Source organism: Tiliqua scincoides, chromosome 16 (genome assembly GCF_035046505.1).
Source record: "Tiliqua scincoides isolate rTilSci1 chromosome 16, rTilSci1.hap2, whole genome shotgun sequence".
Classification (NCBI taxonomy): domain Eukaryota; kingdom Metazoa; phylum Chordata; class Lepidosauria; order Squamata; family Scincidae; genus Tiliqua; species Tiliqua scincoides.
This window is the reverse complement of record NC_089836.1, coordinates 1,523,824-1,541,762: the sequence shown is the minus strand read 5'-3', so window position 1 is coordinate 1,541,762 and position 17,939 is coordinate 1,523,824. Positions and strand designations below refer to the sequence as shown.

The 17,939-nt window shown below is 51.8% G+C and overlaps 2 pseudogenes; both read left to right on the top strand.

Moving 5' to 3' along the window:
* Positions 1-1,681: 1,681 nt before the first annotated feature.
* On the top strand, positions 1,682-1,798 carry LOC136635712 (5S ribosomal RNA; annotated as a pseudogene).
* Positions 1,799-15,027: 13,229 nt separating this feature from the next.
* LOC136635677 (5S ribosomal RNA) lies at positions 15,028-15,144 on the top strand (annotated as a pseudogene).
* Positions 15,145-17,939: the final 2,795 nt, after the last annotated feature.

Sequence of the window (17,939 nt, the reverse complement as noted above, 5' to 3'; positions counted from 1 at the left end):
CATACCAAGATCCAGGTCTACAGAGCTTGCGTCCCGAGTACACTTCTGTACTGCAGCGAGTCATGGACTCTTCGCTCACAACAGGAGAGGAAACTGAGCGCTTTCCACATGCGCTGCCTCCGACGCATCCTCGGCATCACCTGGCAGGACAAAGTTCCAAACAACACAGTCCTGGAACGTGCTGGAATCCCTAGCATGTATTCACTGCTGAAACAGAGACGCCTGCGTTGGCTCGGTCATGTTGTGAGAATGGATGATGGCCGGATCCCAAAGGATCTCCTCTATGGAGAACTCGTGCAAGGAAAGCGCCCTACAGGTAGACCACAGCTGCGATACAAGGACATCTGCAAGAGGGATCTGAAGGCCTTAGGGATGGACCTCAACAAGTGGGAAACCCTGGCCTCTGAGCGGCCCGCTTGGAGGCAGGCTGTGCAGCATGGCCTTTCCCAGTTTGAAGAGACACTTTGCCAACAGTCTGAGGCTAAGAGGCAAAGAAGGAAGGCCCATAGCCAGGGAGACAGACCAGGGACAGACTGCACTTGCTCCCGGTGTGGAAGGGATTGTCACTCCCGGATTGGCCTTTTCAGCCACACTAGACGCTGTGCCAGAACCACCTTTCAGAGCGCGATACCATAGTCTTTCGAGACTGAAGGTTGCCAATACAAATACATTGACCATGTGCCCTGATTGAAACGGACCCTTCCTCGAGGTGGCCCACTTTGGCCTGAATTGCATGGTGCAATTGGCAGGCATGCTGGCAAAGTGGCTGTGGGGGGGGGGAGGGTGTCTGGGTCTGGACCCTCTCTGGGTCTAATGACAGATCACACACTTGCAGTCACGCTGACGTTTACTTGAAGGTTGCACTTCACTCAGTTTTCAGTGCCTCTGAGACTACTTTACTGACTATCTTGGGGAACCCGGAGGGTTGTGTTCTGAAGAGTCTGAAGATGGGCTGGGTGCAAAAGCTCTCTCACAGCACCATCACCAACTGGTGAGGTCCAAGACTAGGCAAGAGCTCTGATGGCTCCATACCTGTGACCCCTCAAGAAGTAAAAGACAGACACCTGTGCTGTTTCCTGTACATATTCCATCACAACATAGAAGATCAGTCTTCTGTGGTCTTCCCTGAACACCCTCAAAACGCCCCGCACTCCACCTGATTTTGCTTTGTCACAAAGCATACAGTTGAAGCTGATTGGGTGTCTAGTGAAATATAAAACCTGCTGTGGGAGGGAGCACCCTCCAAGCACCCAACGCAGTTCCCAGTCCTTTCAGTCTGTATCTTAAAAGTCTGTTTTCTGTGGTGCTGGGCCCTGAGCGCACACCCTTAAGCAGAGAATCTGTGACAAACACATGTTGCCAAAAGGTCTCTAGTTCGATGAATGATGTAAAACTAATCATAATATTTGGGGAAGTGTCTTGCATTGGAGCTCTTCATTTATCAAGGGGCTGCCTTCTGAATGGCCAGTTAAATCGTAGGATATTTTATTCATTAAAGCAATAGACCTCTTCAGATACCCCCACATTCAGTTAATGCACCCGGGAATAGGAATTTGTGCCCCAGTGCCACCACCCAGTGTACTCACTGATTGATCCTAATGCCCCCTCCTCCATCCCCACATTGGCACCTTGAGGTCTGGCTAGTGGGCACAACTCCACTTGCATTAACTTGATGCTAGTGGGCATCAACTGTTACCCTGTACATGCCCGATCTCGTCTGATCTCAGAAGCTAAGCAGGGTCAGGCCTGGTTAGTACTTGGATGGGAGACCGCCTGGGAATACTGGGTGCTGTAGGCTTATACCATGATCTCGGAAGCTAAGCAGGGTCAGGCCTGGTTAGGACTTGGATGGGAGACCGCCTGGGAATACTGGGTGCTGTAGGCTTATACCATGATCTCGGAAGCTAAGCAGGGTCAGGCCTGGTTAGGACTTGGATGGGAGACCGCCTGGGAATACTGGGTGCTGTAGGCTTATACCATGATCTCGGAAGCTAAGCAGGGTCAGGCCTGGTTAGGACTTGGATGGGAGACCGCCTGGGAATACTGGGTGCTGTAGGCTTATACCATGATCTCGGAAGCTAAGCAGGGTCAGGCCTGGTTAGGACTTGGATGGGAGACCGCCTGGGAATACTGGGTGCTGTAGGCTTATACCATGATCTCGGAAGCTAAGCAGGGTCAGGCCTGGTTAGGACTTGGATGGGAGACCGCCTGGGAATACTGGGTGCTGTAGGCTTATACCATGATCTCGGAAGCTAAGCAGGGTCAGGCCTGGTTAGGACTTGGATGGGAGACCGCCTGGGAATACTGGGTGCTGTAGGCTTATACCATGATCTCGGAAGCTAAGCAGGGTCAGGCCTGGTTAGGACTTGGATGGGAGACCGCCTGGGAATACTGGGTGCTGTAGGCTTATACCATGATCTCGGAAGCTAAGCAGGGTCAGGCCTGGTTAGTACTTGGATGGGAGACCGCCTGGGAATACTGGGTGCTGTAGGCTTATACCATGATCTCGGAAGCTAAGCAGGGTCAGGCCTGGTTAGTACTTGGATGGGAGACCACCTGGGAATACTGGGTGCTGTAGGCTTATACCATGATCTTGGAAGCTAAGCAGGGTCAGGCCTGGTTAGTACTTGGATGGGAGACCGCCTGGGAATACCGGGTGCTGTAGGCTTATACCATAGTCTTTCGAGACTGAAGGTTGCCAACCAACCAGTGGGCATCAACCCCACTTGCACACTTGCATTTACTCAGGGAGGAGAGTAGTCTGAAAAGGTCTAATGAAATCAGAAAACTGTCTTTACTCACTGTAGTAACATAAGAAAAGAAAAGATTTATTTACCCAACATGAAGTTAATCTGTGAAGCTCCTACAGGATGTGGTGGTGGCACCTGGCCAACATACCTTGAAAAGGGGGATTGATCAAATTGATGGAGCTACTACCCCCCAGCTACTATCCCCCCCAGTCAGGGCTACTACCCCCCCAGCCTTGCTACCAGAAGATGCTGCTTTGTGCATGAAAGTAACCGGTTTACACGGGGAGCATCCAGAAATGTGACCTGCCCCTCTCCTATTGGCCTGAGTTGCACCACCATGTGTGGACTGGCTCTTGACTGCAAAATCTTTGGGAGAGTTCTTGGTGGGCTCCTGTGTGAGGATGTGGTGATGCCTCTTGCCTGATGTGCTTTCCTGGCTTCTTCAAATGTTGTTGTGACTTGAGCATCTGCTCCAGAAGGAGTGAAAATCATCATCATCATCATCATCCTATCCATCCCCTAAAAATAGGGACTTCTTGGGGGTGACTCCTCGTTTGTGGAATTCCCTCCCCCTGGAATTAAGAATGACCCCATCTCTGGAGACCTTTCGATGTGTCCTCAAGACCTTTTTCATTTAGGAAGGCTTCTGATTGACATCTCGGGCTGGCACTTTTAATGAGATGCAATTTTTAGTATTTTATGTGATCCTGAGGTCTGTTCGGTTTTGGTGTTTATGGGTCCAGTCCAATCCAGCTTTCCAGCACAGGTGCAGCTGCAGTGCAGCCCAGAGGTAAGGGAACAAATGTTCCCATACCTTGAAGAGGCCTCTGTGACTGCCTCCCCAATACAGGAAGGAGTGCATACCCCATTGGCACAGCAGCACTGGCACAGGAAAATGGGATAGGATTGACCCCGTCATCATTTTCATGTGTAAGTATTGTTTTGAGTTTAATTTGTATTGGTTTTTATTCTGTAAGTCACCTTGAGTGCCCTTGAGTTGTGGGAGAAAGGCAGGATATAAATTCTTCCAATAAATAAGTAAATATTAGCCAAGTTCATGATGGCCCAGTTGTGGGGTAGAGTGGAGAGATCAGGGTTGGGTCTCCCAACCCTTGGGTTGGGTCAACCCAACCCTGAGAGATCAGGCAGGGCTGTTGGGTGCCCTTTCTGCTTGAGCTCACCGTTGGGCATGCTTCTGTGGGATCTGGAAATGGGCACAGTCCGCCAATTCTTTTTTTTGCTTTAGTTTTTCCAGGCTGCTCAGCCTGGATTACGCTGCCTGCCCAGGTTGCTAATTTCGAGGCTGCCCTAAATAGAAGCCAAATGAGTGTGTGTGTGTGTGGGGGGGGGGGGGTGTGTGCATGCGCCTCTGTTGGCTTTTCTGAGAGAGATGAAATATTTTCCCTTGCTTTCCAAACACTGTCTTTTTGTGCTGACAGTGAGTTCTGCAGCGCAAGCCCTGAACTGAGAGGCTGCTTCCTTGGGTGAAGGGCTGATGGTGTCCAAAAAGGATGCTGGGGGGGAGAGAGAGATTCTCAGTTAGGCTAAAAGCCTGCCCCTGGATCTCCTGATGGTTAGCTTGCAGGCAATCACAGGAAGGCTATTTTTTGTGGTCTTTTTCTAGATCCTCAGCAGAATTTCAGCAACGTCTCATTATGTTCAGGGCCTCGGAGGGGGTGGTGGTTCATTGCACCTGGGCCTGGGGTCAAAAAGGGGGGTGGGAAGTCAAAGGAGATGGGCAGATCAGACTGAGGAGAAATGACTAAAGGGGGAATGAACTAAAGGGGGAAGGGAACTAAAGAAATGACTAAATGACTAAAGTGGGAAGGGGCCCCCAAAAAGCTTTGTACCCCATAATAAAATTCCTCTCTGTCATCCTCCCTGTTCCGTTGACAGCAATGGGTGTCTAGATCCTTTAGTTACCCTGAAAGTGTGTACCTGCTTCCTGGGGTGTGTGCTTTTGAAATGAGGGTGGGGAGGTGACAGGATGCGCTCCTCTTTCCAAGTGGCTTCCACAACCATTTATGGGACTGGAGCAATTTATATGGCTGACTGGAATTGAATGGTCACAAATTTCCCCCCGCCCCATGGGTTTTGCTTTGCTTTGGTTGCGCCCTTTTTCCTGTCCCAGCCTGCAGGACGGGAGGGAGGTGCAAATCCAACAGGTGAAGCTTTACTTGTTGGTGGGAAATCCTGTACCAGGAGCCCAGCAGGGCTCTTCCCGCTTGGCCAGCCAGCTGTCAGTCTTGAAGAAACTCCTGCTGCTTGCAGATTTTTTTGTCCAGTGCCGAACACGGTCGCTTTCCCCCCCCTAGAATGTGGTTATCGGCTTCTGGGTGGTTTCACCCATCAACGGCAAAGAGGCATCTATACTTGTGAGTGTGTGCAGGATGGGGAGGGCATTCAGTGGGTGATGCCTCCCACCCATCTCTGACTCAGACCCACCACCGCCTCGTTCCAGCAGGGAGACTTCTGCTGGAGAATCTCCTGCACACAGGGCCTGGATAAAAATAATCCCCGCCTGGCGAAAGGTGCTCATTTGGGCCTCTCTCTGGAACTGTTTTTCCTCCCAAGGGCTGTAATTTGGTGGCGGGTGTGCAGCTGTGTGGCTTTTATAGACCACAGTCTCTGCCTGTGTCCCGGTCAGAAGAGGGAAGCAGCAGGGGGTGGTGGTGGTGGTGGTGGTGGAGTTTACCAGCTCTTGCCCTGAAGGGGCCCCTCGTCCTTCCTGGCAGGGCTGTTAGCAGGTCCGGCTGCTTCCAGCATCACCTGCAGTAGTCTGACAACCCCTGTTCATCTGGCTGCCGCCTCCTCCTCCTGGGGAGTGAAGTTGGTAGAGATACAGGCCTCCCAAGCAAAGAACTCGATACAAGGACATCTGCAAGAGGGATCTGAAGGCCTTAGGAGTGGACCTCAACAGGTGGGAAACCCTGGCCTCTGAGCGGCCCGCTTGGAGGCAGGCTGTGCAGCATGGCCTTTCCCAGTTTGAAGAGACACTTGGCCAACAGTCTGAGGCTAAGAGGCAAAGAAGGAAGGCCCATAGCCAGGGAGACAGACCAGGGACAGACTGCACTTGCTCCCCGTGTGGAAGGGATTGTCACTCCCGAATCGGCCTTTTCAGCCACACTAGACGCTGTGGCAGAACCACCATCCAGAGCGCGATACCAGAGTCTTCCGAGACTGAAGGTTGCCAACGAAGCAAAGAACTGGCTGGCTGCAGCTGTTCAACTGGCTGGCTGTAACTGGCTCAGCAAGCAGGTGAGGAAGGTGCTGCTTCCTGTAACTGGCTCAGCAAGCAGGTGGTGGCTGCTCTGGTCATCTGGACATCTGGTCATCTGGACATCAGTGGAGGGAGGCTTCCAGCCCTCAGCCAGCTGACAGCAACACCCAGAGCCTGGGTGCCTCTCCTGTGCCTGTCTCAGCTGTTTTTTCAGAAGTGCTCCCCAAGCTAGTTTAAAAGGCCAATTTTAATTTTTTTCCAAAGAGCTTCAGTTAAAAGACAGGCTTGAAGGTTATGCAAAAGACCTGCAAGCGGAACACAGCAATTAAAGTGAGCCAAGCAAGTGTCCTTGATTGGTGTGGTGCTAACCACCAAGGGCTTGTGTGACCTCCCTCTCTGTGTCAAATACCTATATAAAGGCACTGTTATCAGGGGTAATTATTTAAGTCATTAGTCAGACTGGCCCCAGGAGCAGCTCCGCCAAACACAGGAAAGGCATGCTCAGAACAAGGCGTTGCTTGGTCCTGTTTTGTCAAGGAGGAGGCAGCAGTTGCTTGGTGGCCGCGCGTGACCTACAGGCCCCTGCAGACCCCGACAATAGCGCATAAAGTGCAGCGTGCAACTGTCCCTTTGTCATTTGCAGAAGATCCAGCGGGCCCCTTCCCAGGAGGAGTGTTTCTTTGACCTCCTGAGCAAGTTCCAGAGCAACCGAATGGACGACCAGCGCTGCACCCTGGAGGAGGGCCAGAAGGAGCCGGGGGACGCGGCCGCCGACGCCACCTCAGTGCCTGCCCTGGAGGAAAGACTGTGTAAGCCCCGTGGAGCTGCTCTTGGCCTTTTTCTGGGCTGGGGCCACAGAGTGCTGCTCTCTGTGTGCCACCACGTCAGAGCAGAGGGAGGGAGGGAGGGGGCTCTCTCTGGTAGCTCCAGCAGTACTGCGCAGAACTGTGGTTTCAGGTTTTCAGATCCGCTCAGGGTTTGCAGTCTGCCTGGTAGTTGACCAGGGGAGGCTGCCAGGCTCTGTGATACGGAATCTCCCAGCAGTCTCCCCTCCCAGGGCCACTGTGCCTTCCAAGTGCGGAGGAGCCCCAAACCCCTGCCGGGCAGAATGCCTTCCTGTGTGGCAGTGACACAAAGAGTGAATCTAAGAGTTCCTTAGATGTGGTTGTTCTCAGCTGCTGGGAGTTGTGTTCATGCATGGGGAGGGGTCTTCTTTTTGTCCTCCTCCTCTTTTGTGGTGGTTCTCCCCTCCCCCTTTAAGTTCCTCTGTTTCTACTGCCCTTTCTTGCTTTTATTAGCTGAGGGGGGGATCACTTTCATAACAATGAATATTGTTGAAAACCCTGTAGCACAAAGGGGCGCTGCTTCCCCACCCTTCCGGAGCTTCCTGGGGGGCACTGACAGCCCAGCCAGGAACATGGGCATCTGTGGCCCCATCAGCCTGCTGCTGTCATGTTGTGGGTTCAGTGCTGAAATTCAAAGCATAATTAGTCCGTGGTGTTCCTTGTCAAGGATGCCGTGAAGGCCAGTGAGACCCCCAGAGCTTTGAGCGAAGGTAGGAGGGAGCGCCTGCCTGCTCAGAGAGAATTTAGTGGGTTTTTCTCACCCCAGCCTCCCATAAATCAAAACCTTGGCTGGGAGCTAAACTGAGCTGGCGAGAGAACTACCCGGACAGGCGAGGGACAGGAGAACCGCCAAGGGAGCAGCGGAACTGCGGAGTGGGCACCGAGGAGGAACGCTGAAAAGGTCAGGCTGTGTTTTGACAAGGCAGGCAGGCAGGCGGCCTCCGAAAAGGCGATCCTCCTAAAAATAGCAAGGCAGCCTTGCTTCTCTTCAGAGCCAGGGGAGCATCCTTGAATTGGCCCACCAGATCCAGCGGAGCCAGGCCTTGAAGGCTGAGTGATGGCCTCTCCCTCGGCAGGGGGCACTTGCTACAGCTGCGGCCTGACCCAGACAAAGAAACAACAAATGTGCCATCAGGTGTGGACGTTTCCACAACACTCTGGCTCTCGCTGCACTAGGACGGCCGTCGGGGGCCTCTCCGGAGGGGAGGGTGAGGCATGGTTACCTCGCTGGGTCGGTGGTCTGAGACACTTCTCCCTGGTGGGCTCCTTGACATGGTCTCTTCTGGCTCCTGTCCACTGCCCGCCTTGCCCACTCTGGTCTGGACCATGTTCTCATCTGCTTCACCCCAGCGTGGCATCTCTCCCAGCGGCTGCTGCTGGAGTCTCTTCTGCACCTTTTTTTTAAAGATGGGGAGCCCTTCGGAGACAGGGAACAACTGATTGATGCGTTTTGTTGTGGAAATGGCTTTGTGTTTGGTCAAAATTGGCATGTAAATACTGTTGATAATGATGTTAATGACCACCCCAGGTGCCCTTGCTGGTATATTTGCAAGAGGCTGTCCCCTTGCTTTTTGGCAGCACTGCTGGGTCTGGGGGTGGTCACTGGATGAGCAAGGACAAGACCAATTCATGGCAGGACAGAGGCCTGTCTGAGGCTCCGTTGAACCTCCGTGTTCAGAGAGGCTCTGCTGCTGTGGGCAGACCAGACAGGTTGGCTTGCTGGCTATCTCCCTTCACCTCTATGCCATGCTGTTCTTGGGGGTCCAACTCCTGAGGTTGGTCCAGGAGGGCTCCGTAAGTGCTCAGGACTTTTCAGCTGCTGTGGTAGTATTTGGGGCTGCAAGTATTTGGAGAGCCAGGATGGAGCAGTGGTTGGGGAATTGGGCTTAGACCCAAAAAATCCAGGTTCAAATCCCCGCTCAGCCAAGAAGCTTCCTTGGGTAACCTTGGACTGGCCACTCTCTCAGCCTGGCCTACCTTGTAGGTTCTGTTGTGAGAATGGAAGGAACCATGTACATTGCCCTGAGCTCCTTGGAGGAACGGAGGGATTAAAATGTGAATAATAAATAATAAATCCATCCCTGCTCTGCAGTCCTCTCCCCAAAGGCCCCTCATGCTGAACCAACCAGCAGCTCCTCTTGGCAGGAAAACTTTGCCAGGCCTGCATTGTGCATTCCCGTCATAGGCAGCCTGGATTTGGGTGCCCTTGCACTGCCTTCCACGTCCTCTGTTTCTGGATAGTGTCTTGGCTTCCTGGCCAAGTCCAGCCTACCCACTTTACCTCCCCAACCAAGTCCAGTGGCAGTTGTGTGTGGACTTAAGGGGATTGGACAAGTTTCTGGAGGAAAAATCCATTACGGGTTACAAGCCATGATGTGTATGTGCGACCTCCTGATTTTAGAAATGGGCTATGTCAGATGCAGGGGAGGGCACCAGGATGCAGGTCTCTTGTTATCTGGTGTGCTCCCTGGGGCATTTGGTGGGCCACTGGAAGCCGGACTAGATGGGCCTGTGTCCTGATCCAGCGGGGCTGTTCTTACGTTCTGACTTCCTAACTCATGCAGTTGTGGGTAGTCGTGGATTCACTTCAGGGCTGCTTGGGTCATAACATTCTTGGTCTGCCTGTCTCCCAGCTCAGTCCTCTTCCATGGCCTCCCCGCAGACCGAGGCACTCTTTGACCTCATCGCCAGCTCCCAGAGCCGACGGCTTGATGACCAGCGTGCCAGCATGGGAAGCCTTCCCGGCCTGCGCATCACGCACAATAACCTGGGCCACCTGCGCATGGAGGGTGACTCCCAGGAGCCAGGCGACGAGTTCTTTAACATGCTTATGAAGTGCCAGGTAGGTGAAAAGATTTCTTTACTCAGCATGCCATTAATCTATGGAACTTCTTGCCACAGGATGTGGTGATAGCACGTATTCAAAGGGGATTGGACAGATTGACGGAACAAGAGTCCATCACAGGTGACAAGCCATGATGGGCATATACAGTCTCCTGTTTCTAGAAGCGGGCTGTCTCTCAATGCCAGGTGCGAGGGAGTGGCAACAGGATTCAGGACTCTTGTTGTCTTGTGGGCTTCTTGAGGCATCTTGTGGGCCACTGTGAGATGCAAGAAGCTGGACTAGATGCTGGACCCTTATGGCCTCATCCAGCAGGGCTCTTAGGGTGCAATCCTAACCCCTTATGTCAGTGCTTTCCAGCACTGGCATAGCGGTGCCAATGGAACGCGTGCTGCATCCTGCAGTTGGGTGTCACTCATGGAGGACTCCTCAAAGTAAGGGAACGTTTGTTCCCTTACCTCAGAGCTGCATTGCCCTTATGTCAGTGCTGGAAAGCACTGACGTAATGGGTGAGATTTGCACCCTTAGTTGGGTTGTCCCTGGCTTCCCTCCTTGTCCCAACAGGGTGCAGAGCATCCAGTGAAAGTTTATTGTTGGGTCCTTACCCCTGCTGCTTGTGTCTGTCAGAGGCCACAGGAGTGCTGTGTCCCACTCTGGTTGGAGCACTCAGAAGAGCAGCACATTTTCTTTGTTCCTAGCAATAAGCAACCTGAGGCCCTAGCAAGAGACACTTTTAAGGAAGACAGGAGGCAGACTGGCCACCCCAGTATGTTGGACTCCAGCCTCTGGTCTTGGAGAATTCCTCAGGATATTTGGAAGTGAGCAAGTGCAAGTGTGAGCAAGCCCCCTGGGCAGGAGGTCTGGTCTAGAGTGTAGAGCCTCCATTTGCCTGAAGATTAACATCCACAAGGTCGCCAGTTCGAGGCCACCGGCACCGTGCGACCTTGAAGCAGCTGGCAAGCTGCAGCTGAGCTGTTCCATCTGCTCGGAGCGTGGGAGGATGGAGGCCAGAATGTTAAACCAGATCGGAGTGTAACACCTTGAATGTGGTGGTTCTTGAAAGAGAGAACCTTCTTTCAATTTGTAAAAATCCCTGCGTGGATTTAATAAGCCTGCCTGTGTAAACCGCCTTGAATAAAGTCTTGAATAAAGACCAAGAAAGGCGGTATATAAATACTGTATATTATTATTATTATTATTTCTTGGTCTGTGTGTCCCTGGCTCCCTCCGTTGCAGTGTTCAGGAAAGCAAGACTCAGTACTCAAGGGTGATCGTTGGCAGGCTTTATTTCGTTGCAAGCAATGGACATCTCAAAGCAAGCAACGGGGACTAATGTCTCAAAGCATGAGAGCAATTTCCCAGTGTTAACTGGACCCTTTATACCATTCTGGGTCCTTTGTTTGAAAATCTGAACTTCCCATTGGCTGAAGTTTGACATCATAGATGGGGCTAACTCTTAATAGACTATAGATAACTTTAGAGACACCTGTTTCAGGTTACAGTTCCCATAAAAGGTAAAATTAAACAATTAAACATATTGAATTACAAAGTTTTCACGAACCAGCAGGGGTTGCTATCATATCTTTTTATCCAGTATTGACCCAGTGCTGACCCTTACTCACATTTATCATTCCAGTTAGAAATTAATTGACAAGTCCTCTCACTAACCTCATTAAAAGAGAAGAGAAAAACACTTCAACACTGGTGTGAAGACCTCATTTTTGGCAGAACTTCAGACCCATTCCTTGGCATACCTCCCCTTCAGACTTATAATAATAATAACTCGGTATTTATATACCGCCTTTCTGGTCATCGGATTACTCCTCTGAGTAATCAAGGCGGTTTACATAGGCAGGCGTTTCTAAATCCTTCAAGGGAATTTTTACAATTATAGAGATTCTTTTTTTCAAGAACCAACCACATTTCAGATGGATCTTCCTGGTTTGGTCTCACTTCTGGCCTCCAGTTTCCCGGGCAGGCTGACAAGCAGCTCCATCTCTCACGTGGAGGGCAGCCAAGGCGCTTCTTGCTCACACCAAGAGCAGGTGGAATCACTCAGCTTGGCTTGTCAGCTGCTTCAAGATTTCACCATTCTCAGCCGTTCAGTTGTCCTCAAACTGGCGACCTTCTGATGTTTATCTTCGGGCTAATGGAGGCTCTACCCTCTAGACCAGACCTCCTGCCCAGACTCATCCTATTAGGAAGGCCTTGCTTGAGCCACCTATCTTATCTCTTCTGCATTTCTTCTCCTGGTTTTAGTAAAACACTGTGGGGCCCTCTGCAAACCTCTGCGAAGCAAAGACCTTTAAACTTCCTTTAACTAAAATCAGACTTCTATGTCTTAATTCTATATAACTATTGTGACCGTTTACTTTGGGTACATACTTTGGTTTGGTATCAAAGGTTACTTGGTCTCCATATGTATGCTTTTGCTCTGACAGCATGAAAGTATAGTTACAGAGTTTTTCTGGGGGACACAGGTGTGTTTAACTTCTGCCAAGGCTTACATCTCTAGCCATTGCCTGATGCTGTTATCTAAACTAAATTCCAAAGTGTCTAAACTAAATTCCTTTGAGGCCCCAAAGTTCCAGCCTCAGTCAGCTTATTGCCTTTCATAAAATCAAGCAGCTTTTACTATTCTCTGTGCTTCAGACTTGCAGAATGATTCTTTCTAAACACCAGGCAGCCTTTTTTTCACTCTGCTTATGTGTTGCTCCAGTGGCCTTTACAAGTGGGTTACAATCTGGGGTCACCGTGCCTCACCTCCACTCCTAAGTAAGGCTGTGTGATTATTAGGATTCCACAACCGATTCCTGTGGCTGACAGCCTGTCCTCTTGGGTCACATATCCCCCTTTCTCAGAGCTGCCTGGGCCAGCTGCCACTTCTGACAATATATTGGGACAATGAGTTATAAAAGCTGATGAATTGTATTGCTGGGTGCAATCCATCTGGAGGCAACTGCCAGCCACTCTGATGGCGTCTCTCCCACATTTTTTAAAACCCGCATGCCAGACAGGCTCTCTTTACGTTAAGAAGTCCCCCCCCCTTTTCCTCCCAGGTCCAGGATACATGGAAAGAAGTGGGGGCTGGGAAAGGGACTTCTTTCTTTCTTGGAAGAAGGTAATTCCTGCTCCTTTTAAGTATCCGTTCTTTTTGAGTCAGCAGAAACTCTCTCTCTTTGTCCCAGCATGCAGGGCCTCTGAGAGGAATTTTATCAGGGGGTACAAAGTTTCTTTTGGGCCCCTTTGCAAAGGAGGGGGTGAAACAGAGCAGGGAGGGTGGTAACAGGTGAGCAGAATAGGGGCAGGGAGGGGCAAAGCAGGGGGAGGGGAGGGTAGACACAGCTGGAAAAGTCTTAGGAGCCCAGGTCTAACCACCCATGTGGCATCAGTAGTGTCCCCAGCATCCTGTACAGGCAACAGGTCTGAGTAGATAGGAAAATGTCAGATCCCCAGGAAATTTCTGGACCCCCTCCTTGGGCTCCTGGGCCCCCCTTTTGACCCTGGACCCGGGTCAAACCCCCTTTACCCCCTCTCCTAGGACCTGCCAGCATGGCATCTGGTTCAGTGGCTGTTTGCCTCCCTTGTGAGCTTTTTTGGGACAGGGAGGTGCATTTTCTTTCCTTACTTTATCTTGGTATGCAAACAACTCTGCAAGCCTCTCAGTTGAAAAAGCAGGGTATAAACATTCAGAAGTATCTGTTTCTTTTTTGCTAGGATTTGGGAGACCTGCTCTGTGCTGCAACTCACTGTGGGGGACTTAGACTGCCAACCTTACAGGCTGCTGTGAGGGTAAGCTGTGCCCTGGGAGGAAGGGTGCCACAAAATCACATTGATTACAGTGTTGATGTTACATTGCACCCTTCCTCCAAGGAGCTCAGAGCAATGCTAGCCCCAGTGGTTCCCAAACTTTTGAGCACTGCAGCCCACCTCTGCAGTGGGTCGTGACCCAATACTCAACGCTTTGTCCGCAAACCCTTTATGGGAGTTCCCAGAGGCTGCTTCCAGGTTGTGGCAGGCCTGCAACTCACTCCACTAGCCTAGGAAGGTCCAGAACGCGACGGGAGGCCACAGGTGCAAGTTGGAATTAAACCGGAAATTGCTCCCAGTCACTCCCAGGAGGTGTTTTGGGGCCCACAGAGTGCGCACCAGGCCTGATGCAACCCAGAACTCGTCTCCAGGGGCTCCCAGAAAACCTTTGCTGACAAAGCCTTGAGCATTGGGTCGCGACCCGCTGCACACCAGGTCACAACCCAGAGTTTGGGAAACACCGCTCCAACCTCAAAGCAGCTCTGCAAGGTCAGCAATTCTGAGGTTGAGCAGCTTGCTGGAGTGAAGTCACCATTTGAATTGGGCTTCCCTGGAGCCAGCCCCAGCTGCTTTGCCACACATTCTTGGCGCAAGTGGAACTCTACCGAGATGCTTCTCCTTTTTAGGAGCCAGGCTGGATACAGGAATCCTGCTGGGCCTCCACGCTATGTTTATTGCCCTCCACTCCCCGCTTTGCTTTTCTCTCTTCTCCCTGCAGTCCTCCCGCATTGACGACCAGCGGTGCGCCCCACCCAACGCTGTCCCCCGTGGCCCCACCGTGCCTGACGAAGACTTCTTCAGCCTCATCCAGCGTGTCCAGGCCAAGCGCATGGACGAGCAGAGGGTGGACCTGGCCCAGGAGGAGGAGGAAGAGGCGGAGGAGCAAGGGGAGGAAGAACAGCCGGACCGGCAGGAAGGCACCAGCTCCAGTTAGGAAGCTGGTGCGGAGGTTTGGGAAAGGGTTGAAGTTCAGAGACCAACCCATGGTGGAACTGAGCCCTGCTTCTCTCAGATGCTCCCAGTTGCGGCACCACCTTGGAGGAAATGGGAGGGAAGGGAGGGGCGTGTACCTGCCATCCTGTCATCTCTGAGGTGGCTGCATGACCACAAGTCAGGCCTGGTGGAGGTGTGTGATGTGGACACTCTGGTGCACGATCTTCAAGGAGAGATGAGGACAAGAGGTTTGTGGTGCTGTCCACCAAGGGCTTAAAGAGATTGGGACTATTCTGGAGGTCTTTGGGCCATGATTGCTAAGAGTGGAATCTCCCGGATACTGGGGAGAAAGAGGACAGCCTCTGCCCAGGGGCCTCTGAACGACTGCCCAGTAAGCCAGTTCATGTGCCAGAGGACAAGGAAAAGGGACCCACACAGGCAACAAAGGCCTGTATCCAAAAACCATGTGTGAGCTTAGATGCAGCATGTGAACCCAATGCTTCTTGCCACAGGCCAGCCTGTGCCTCGACCCCTTTAAATCCAAGTCTGGTGCCAAGATCTCAGATTTTGCATTCTGCATAAATGTTGGTAATCTGTGAATCATGCACAAATGCATAGACGCCCTCAGTTAGCAACTGTTACCCTGCACATGCCTGATCTCGTCTGATCTCGGAAGCTAAGCAGGGTCAGGCCTGGTGAGTACTTGGATGGGAGACCACCTGGGAATACCGGGCGCTGTAGGCTTATACCGTAGTCTTTCGAGACTGAAGGTTGCCAACCAACCAACCTCAGTTGGCTGTGCTGGACTGATGGGGAAGAAGAGAACCATCTCAGGGAGGATTGGGCTAACCGGAGGCAATGTTGGCCATTTTGAAGCTTTCACTGCAGTCCTGAGGCCCTGAAAGGTTTTCTCAACTCCTATTTAAGGGCCAGACCAGGGAGCGTTAATTCAAAATAGGTTATAGTCAGCATCCATTGTACCTTTCCTGGTGTTTTGGGTGTATCCTCCTTGCTCCCTGGGCCTGTGGAGCCCTCCTTTGCATTCCTTCAGCTTGACAGTGACCTTTTTGAGCACCCTGTCATGTTAGGACTTGTTGAGGGAGAATTTGGAAGGGGGCAATGAAAGGTGCCTCCCTCCCTCCCCCCAAGTCTAGGGCAGCAGGGGGACTCTAGCATGCTTCAGAGCTGTGGAAAGAACAGAACCCCTGGCCCGGATGGGAACACTCCAACACCCCGGAGCTTCCCAGATTCCAGACATCCCCAGCAGGTGCTTGTAACTATCTATGCAACTGGCTCAGGCCTTGGTAGTGGGGCAAGTGAGCACCACAAGCAGGCTTCTGTGGCCTTGCCCTCCTGGGTTTAGCCAGTTGGGAGGACGGCTCTGCCTCCTGAGGGATGGCCCTCTCCGCCTGCCACTCTTGCCATGGACCATGGCAGCAGCCAGGTGGGCTTCCATTCTGCCCTGCTTCCCACTTGCTTGGTTCTCCTGACAAACAGGCAGGGTGTTGTGGCCTCTGGACCGTGCAAAGTGAGGGTTGAAGCTGAGCGCCACAACAGGGAAGAGGCTCTTGTTGTGATGAAGGGGAGGGGGAGAGGTCAGCCAGTCAGCAGCTAAGCAGCTTCCACCAACCCCTACAGCAGTGTTTCTCAAAGGGTACTCCTAAGAGCCCTGGAGCTTCCCCAAGACCCCTCCAAGGGCACACCAGAAGTGGCTGATGCCTGCTCGGTGCTGCACCACTCCGCACATGAGCTGGTGCTCCCTAAGATTCCGTGCATGTGCCAGACTCCATTTAGGGAGTATAAAGGGCTCTGGAGACCAGAAAGCTTGAGAACTGCTGCTCAACAACTGCCAGTATGTATAACACACACACACACAACACACATTTTAAAATAGCCAAAAAACGTGTTCTGTGCCAGAGAAGCTCACCTCCAATTCAGAAACAGGGGTCGGTTCACTCCCCTGCCCCCCAAGCATCAATGTGCTGATCAATGTTCCACCAGTAAGCAAAGGCTCTCCTCTCCTCCAGAATGCCCCAAAGAGCGCCCCAAAGAACGCCCCCAAAATACATGTCAAATACAGAGGTTCCCATGGCAGAGGGACCTGTTTTTTGCCAAATGAGGAGGTGTTGCATTGGGCAACAGTTTGCAGAGCACTTGGCCCTTAACAGTGCCAGCCTCTCCCGACTCCCCTCTTGGTGGCACCCGGCCTCCTTGTGAACTGCTGCCTTCCTACAATCCCATGGGTGTGTGCCTCTGGGTAAGGGTACAGCCAATAGAAGGATTTGCCCCCTCCTCCACACCCTCACCGACCCAGCCTCTTAACAAACCAGCTTGAATCTGCAAAGGTTCAGATTGGAGGAGCAGAGGTGCCCCTTAGCTGCCAGCAAACTAAAACCAGATTGCTTGGCAGAAGGTCTTTGCCCAGATACTTGAATGTATTCACTAATTTATTTATTGGTGTTTTTTTTTTAAAGCCATGTGTATTTGATGTAGTTTTATTGGGGGCAGAAAGTGGGGAGGACCTTGTGCCACACACGGTACTTTATCCTGAGAAAAATAAAAAAACTGCCAAATAAATTCTTATACATAGATATAGAATTAGGACGTTGTGAGATGGGGTTATGTTTAATAAAACCTTTTGTGAGCCACATTCTTGTGGAATTCTGTTTTCTTTGACCACTTCGTGGAGCCTGCCTGCTTCCTTCCATTCTGGATGCAAAACTGGAATGGGGGGGAGGGGGTCACAGTGTGTAGGGTGGCCCTGACAAAAGCCATGCTTGCAGCTATGGATGAGAAATCCCCCCCCCACCCCGAAAAAAATTCAGCAGAGACTGAAGCTGCAGATGGCCAATGTAAAGCTTTTGGCTGCCCTGCCTGCAATCAACATGTTCTGCTTCCATGAGAATGGCGTGTCAAAATGCTTACATGCTGCCCAAGATATTCCTGTGTGCAACACTTGCTACTCCTTTACTTCCTGTGATTCTGCCCTGGGCGACCACAGGCAAGAGGAAGCTGGAGGCGGCCAATGTAGCCCTCCCAGTGTTGTCTCCTGTCAGGATTCTGCATCTCCCCTTCAATACCAGCCGCCACCAGCCTCAACATATGTTGGGTACCCCCCCAAACACATATCTCCCCATAAATCAGCCATGCCTCGGAGGCAGTCCTGTGAGCCCATATGCCATACCGAGCATCTCGAAGCCAGGGGTGTGTGATGCAACTAATGGAGAGTTTGTGTGTGTCTCTGAGCGTGTGCAGAGGGGCTCCACCTCCTCACTGCAGGGCCCTGAAGTGATTTGGAATAGGTGGGAATGCCACAAGCCACAGGGTGAGCCTTCAGAGTGAGTCCCAGCACTGCTCTTTGGTGCGATAAGAACTTTTGGCTGCTTTCTGCTGTTTCACTTCTAGATGCTCTTGGTTAACTTTGAAAAAGCAATATATGAATCTCCTTAATACGATTGCCTCCATTTGTGACTTTCTTGTTCAGGATCGATGGCTAGAGAGTCTCCATGTTGGGGTTGGAGCTGGACGCCATCTCTTCT